The sequence below is a fragment of the Physeter macrocephalus genome, chromosome 8 (genome assembly GCF_002837175.3).
Source record: "Physeter macrocephalus isolate SW-GA chromosome 8, ASM283717v5, whole genome shotgun sequence".
NCBI classification, from domain to species: Eukaryota; Metazoa; Chordata; class Mammalia; order Artiodactyla; family Physeteridae; genus Physeter; species Physeter macrocephalus.
The window spans coordinates 95,104,968-95,111,276 of NC_041221.1; positions in this window are offsets into that span (position 1 = coordinate 95,104,968).

Sequence of the window (6,309 nt, forward strand, 5' to 3'; positions counted from 1 at the left end):
TCCCCTGCATCGGCAGGCGGACTCTCAACCGCTGCGCCACCAGGGAAGCCCGAGAGGAGATGATTTTGAGTCTACAAGGTAGGGAAGTGCACTTCAGGCAGAGGAAACAGGAAATGCAGGAACGACATAGAGGGCACTTGGTGTTAAGTGCAGTCACGTGTGAATAGAGCATTAAGGGTTCGAGGTGGGGAGAGAGGAGAGAGACAGCTGGAGAGCAGGCAGATCATGGGTGTCTTTTACCAGGCTGAAGACTAAGGACTTTACATACAGACGGTGAGGAGCAGTAATAGATATGTTTTAAGCATGAGTAGATTTGCAGTTCAATGTTTGATGAATTCAGCCTGTTGTGACATCTTCCATTTAGCACAATGAGTGGCTAAATGCAATCTGACCACAGAAGGAGTGGAAGGGATGTTTTGAAGCAGGCAAACATTTAGGGTCCTTCAAGGCTCACCCTGGGACTGGTCCTGGCTTCCACACGGCTTGGAGTGTGCAGAAGGGCAGCTCAGTGGGTGATGGGCTGCCGGTGTTCTGAGCTGCCCTCAAGACCTCTAGACTCATCATGGCTGCCCTTGGCCCTGTCTATACGCAGCTGCAGGAGTTCAGGTGAATGAACCACGTTGCCAGCAACCCTTTCCAGCCTCAGACACATGAAGATTCTGGTGTGTGGCTGTGCCCGTTTTCAGAGTCTATCTTGTTTGATGCTCTCTCTCTGGATCTCTCTAGATTTGACCACAGAGCACCTATCTGACTCTCACTGTAGACTCTATCTCCAATTTGACCTCAGAAGACACTGATGCTGACTCTAACTGTGGTCCCTCACCTTCTGCCTCTGAGGGGGGCTGCTCGGTGCTGAACTCAGAAACACTACAGCTCCCATTTACTACGGACCTACTGTGTGCCAGGCTCAGTGCTAGGAGCTTTACATACATCACCTCTAATCCTCACAGCGACTTTGAAAGGTAGATACTTTGGATCCCAAACTGACTAGAGGAATAAGGAGACGGTTCCTGCCTTGAAGTTCAACCAAGGTCAGGAGTAGAGGCTGCTTTCCAATAGACTCCACCGTATACTTGGGAAGTCTCTCCAAAAGTTGCCACCTTTTCTAAGATCCAGGCTCAGTTCGATATAGCATGTCACCCACTGATACTGGTGCCTTGAGAGTCCCTGGGTCCCACTGAGGTTTCTTGCTATCATTTGAGCTCAAGACTGTATCCTCTACCTTTCCAAGTGTTTCACCACGCGCAGCTCTTACTCTTTCTATTGGCTTCATGGGAGGGCTTTCTCTCCTCTCCTTAACCTAATCATGTCAGGCAAACCAAACTCAGCCGTTTATTAGGAATCTCTTTATTAGGGACAGCAGGAAGGAAGTGGCATTATGTTTCTCTCTTTTCCCAACTCTTGGTGCCAAGGTAGGATATTTCACGGAGCATCTGACCCGTCCCCTTTGGGATGGTTGTGACTGGGGAAAGATGAAAAGTGAAGGATTCCCCTTGGGCTGTGACTTGGATTCCCTCTAAGGGGTTCTAGGGTACTTTGAGAGAAAGCACATAGATTTAGACTTCAGAGCATCATATAAACAAGCAAAATATAATAACTCCCGTTTTTATAGCCCCAGCCTCTAACCGGGTTTATCAGCTTGGATATTTTAGGTAGAAGGAAACAAAATACCCAGTTTAAACCAGTTTTCATTAGAGGGTTGATTTTCTTGGCTATCAGGAAGTTGGAGGTAGGAGGCAGGCTCAGAGGCTCAGGGATCCAGGGCTCTGGGTGGGGGTATCTGAGATTCTCGTGGTCCTCCCCTCATGGCTGCAGGTTGGCTGCAGCTTGTCCAAGCATCCGTCCTCACATAACTGTGTTCGAAGGTAGGAGGAAGAGGGTGGCCCCGGCAGGGGGTGACACAGGTAGGGCATTTCTCCTCCATGCTTTCCCCTCAGCATACTCCCCTTATACCTCCTGGGCTGGAACTGGTTCCCGTACCCTCCCCAAGGTTAGGGGCTCTCTCCCCTAAGCCCACTGATGTGTGCTTAATACCTGAGTTCTCTGGGCCAGCACAAAGAGACAGCACAGCTGTTGGATAATCGACCCACCTTACTGTCTGTCATACGTGGCACTCTGATGTTATCGACTAACACCCACCTTTCACCATCAAGAGCAGGGGTCTGCTTTTCACTGGTGCCTCCTTCCCAAGGTAGCTACATCGGAGGTGAAAGGATCTTCTGGACTAGTCCATCACTCCTGTATGTGCAAGGATGCCTTTGGCTGTAAGGAACAGAAACCCCAACTCAAACTGGCTTAAATAATAATATTCAAAAAAACAAAAGTCTGAAGTAGCGCAGCTTCAGGGCTGGCACAGTTGAGAGGCCTCAGCTCCATTCCCCTGCCCTTGTCCACGTGATGGCTTCACCCTCAGCCTGGCGGTGGAATCCCTCATCTCTGTGAACAACAGTGTCCAGAGGAAGTGAGAGAGGGTCACTTCTGAAGATTTACCAAACCTCACCTGGTGGTGTTGGTCCACTTTGCCTCACAAGCTCATTCCTGACACAGATTAGCACAAGGAATGGAATGACCACACTTTTGGAGAGAGTAGGCCCATGCCTGGAGTGGAGACAGTTTAGCCTCTCCTGAGGGAGGGGGCCGTGTTGGGGAGGACTGGACTTCTGGGCAAAGCTGGGAGGAGGAAGGGGAACATGGACATGGGAGAGGCCACCACCAGCTCCCAGGACAAACTTCTTGGAAGCAGAGAGCCGCCAGCAGGGACTTTATCTTGTTTAGTCAAACGAAGCTGAAAACACTGAAATAAAGGATGACAGCTTCTGCTGTCAAATAGATGGTTGTATCCACTTTTGTGATGCAATGCCTTCCAAGCCTAAATGTTTTCAGCAGTTTCAGATCTGTCACTTCCTCCTTTCTGAAGGCAGGTTATCAAAATGATATTTATCTGATAAGTATCCCCTCTGTATACCTGCTGTTTGCAGGTAGGAAAGCAGCCCCTGGCAGATTTGGAGGCTGTCCAAGGCCCTCCAGCGATAGACTTGGAATTCAAGCTCAGGTGTGTCTGAGCCCAAAGCAGGTGCTCTCTGCTTTGCTCTGCCCAGCAAAGCCCCTGGTCTTAGAGGGAGGCCAGCGTCAGTCTGGAAGGAGCCTCAAAGGCCACCTACAGTAGCCATGTCGCGTGCTGGCATCCCCGCCAGGGCATTTTTCTGCCGTGCTAGTTCAGCCTGCCCTTGAGCCCCTCTGCGGAACGGGCAGGGATTGGAATCAATGAAAGGAAAGCTGGGCATCTCCCACGGAGGGTGGAGCCTGCTCCTGGCTGTGAACCAAATGCCTACGCCCAACCCGAACACAACTTTCAAGTAGGAGGGAACATTTTATACTTTCATGCAGATTATAGGGCCAGGAAGAGGAAGAAAGCAGCACATGTGTGCAAAGCCATCATGTGAGAGACAATCACAGCTTTGCTTATGAGAAAGAACATAGTGGTTCCAAATGGGAGTGAAGATAAAATCACATTGCCAGGCTTTTCTGAAAGCGCTCCTGAGCACATTTCTTCTTTCATATTGAAGTCTGTTAGCCATGTGTCTTCCGCAGCTGGTGGCCTGAGTGCCAACTCGCTCCTTGAAGCTCAGCTTGATTCCACAAAGCTGATAAAGCTCAGAAAGCTTAACTGGACCTATGGTGAACTCACCCTACAATGCAAATTAGACATTCCTGTTATCATCTAAGTTCAGTCTAACTTTTATCTGGATACCTTTTGTTGATACACATCCACTCCCCTGAACAGTCTACAAGCTGGTTTTATTTCTTGCTAATTCCCTTGATGTCAGTACAAAAGAAAACACTGATGAGTGCTCAACTTGAATACCCATCAGTGGGCACTAATTTAGTAATAATATAGCAATAGGATGGAAGACTGTGAAATTTTTTTTTAAGATTGTTTTTTTTTGATGTGGACCATTTTAAAAAAGTCTTTATAGAATTTGTTACAATATTGCTTCTGTTTTATGTTTGGGTTTTTGGCTGTGAGGCATGTGGGATCTTAGCTTCCCGACCAGGGATTGAACCCGCATCCCCTGCATTGGAAGGCAAAGTCTCAATCACTGGACAGCCAGGGAATGTCCCATGAAGAGGCAGACACATGTGAACTGGTTTGGGACAGTCTCTTATTAAGATGCAGCAGGATGGCAGCAGTACGCTATCATCACTTGTGTACAAAGAAATGGTATGTTGAGCGGGACTTTCTTTTTGCAGTAGAATTGGGAGGCCAGAGCTGGGGATGAAGAAGGGTGAATACTGCATCTCCTATAGAAAGCCACCAACAGCTGGTGAGACTTCCTTTTCAGGACTTGCCGAAGGATGACGGAACTGACCCTGTGATCAGCATGCTCTCCCCACCACCTCCCCAGACCCTGGGGGCCTAGAAAAGAATGTTGGGTGTTTTTCCTTTTCCTCCTCCAAGCCAAGTGAGAAGGGCTCCAAGAGAAGCATTCTTAAAGATTGGCATGTACCTGCAACAAGGGAGACTGGTACCTCACTTGCCAGTTGGTCAGCTGCTCAGGTTGTCAGTACCTTGGTGCCTACCGAGGAGGGCGAAGAGCCTTAGGAGAGATGGCAGGGTCTGGCTCGAAGAAGATGTGTGAGTTTCCCCTGGGGTGAATGGACACCAGGAAGGGTGACAGCATTGAGCCGTCTTGTTGTAGCAGCAGGAGCCTGAGGAGGTTGAAAGAAGTTAACCTGCGGCTGGATCTCCCACACTGGGGAAACTGGGTGGGAGGAACTCTCTCTGAAGAACTTACCTGTGAGCCCCAAAGAGCCTGCTAGCCCAAAGAGGATGCTAGCCACTCAGAAAACATCACCAAGGGCTAGTGTTGGCCAGGGAGCTGTGACCATTCACAGGGAGAGGACCACAATGTAAGCCACTAAGAGATATTTGCCTTCCTTCCCTCTTGTCCCTCTCAGTCCCCAGCCTTGAAAAAAGATGGGGAGAGATCTCATAGAGCTGATCATGTCCCTCCCGTGTCCACTCCAAGAGCTGGACTGGGTCAGGAGTGAAGGAGTAGATATGCCTGCTGCAGGTCCCCCAGCCAGCAACGGGGGTGGGGTTTGAGCTGATATGAGATTGGAATTTTAAACTAGATCAGATGAGACTCCTAATAACTAAAAGCAAACGGAAAGCTATGGGATCTGTTCATCTTCTGCCCACCCGGCAGAGAAGGGAGATTGGACAGAGCACAGTCATAAGTCACAATCAGTGAAAAATAAAAACACTCCAGGTTAGTTTTTTGCAGCTTCATACATCTGAATATGTATAGACTATCTCTAGAGGGACACACAAGACATGGAGAGCAGAGACTGACTCTTGGGGGTGACTTGGGGACTGAATGCATTTCAAGGATGAGAGGAAAACCTACTTCCTGCATACCTTTTGTGCTGCTTTTTGTTTGCTTGTTGCTATGTACGTGTACGACACAAATTTGGCAGAAGGCATGCCAAAAGCAGTGAGATAGAACAGGAGTGGTGGAAGAAGTGGAGACAGGACCCTTAGGTCTCAGAAAAACTGGGCCAAGTTTACCTCTTTAAGGGAACGGGCTCACACTGAGGTGCAAAACCCAAATTCCTTTCTGCCCCAGCAGGAGCGGAGTATGGGGATGGTAAGGGCTACTCTGCACCCAGGTTGTTCCTGAGAAGCAGAAGATGAGGATGAATCTGGACGCTTACATACAAGCCACGTGCTGGAAGCAGCCTGTCCCGATGGCAGGGCACGGAAGAGGGACTGCAGTGCACACAGCCCTCCACGTGCCCGTCCTGCAAGTGCTTGTCTAGAAAAACTCAAAACATGCAAGGATGAGTAATGAAAAAGGAGCCATTACAACATCTATGTACAGACTGTGCAAGAGGAAAAGTCTGGAAGCAGGAAGAGAGGAAATGTCAACAAAGCATTACAAGTTGTATGTATGAGGATTTTCCTTGTGGCATTGTTGGTAATAACAACAACAACCCTAAAACCTGAGAACCACCCAAACACTCATGAATAGGAATTAATTTTACAAATCATGGTAACCTATATAACTGATTACTTTGAAGTCATTAAAACATGAGTTATGGGCTTCCCTGGTGGCGCAGTAGTTGCGCGTCCGCCTGCCGATGCAGGGGAACCGGGTTCGCGCCCCGGTCTGGGAGGATCCCACATGCCGCGGAGCGGCTGGGCCCGTGAGCCATGGCCGCTGAGCCTGCGCGTCCGGAGCCTGTGCTCCGCAACGGGAGAGGCCACAACAGAGGGAGGGCCGCATACCACCAAAAAAAAAAAAA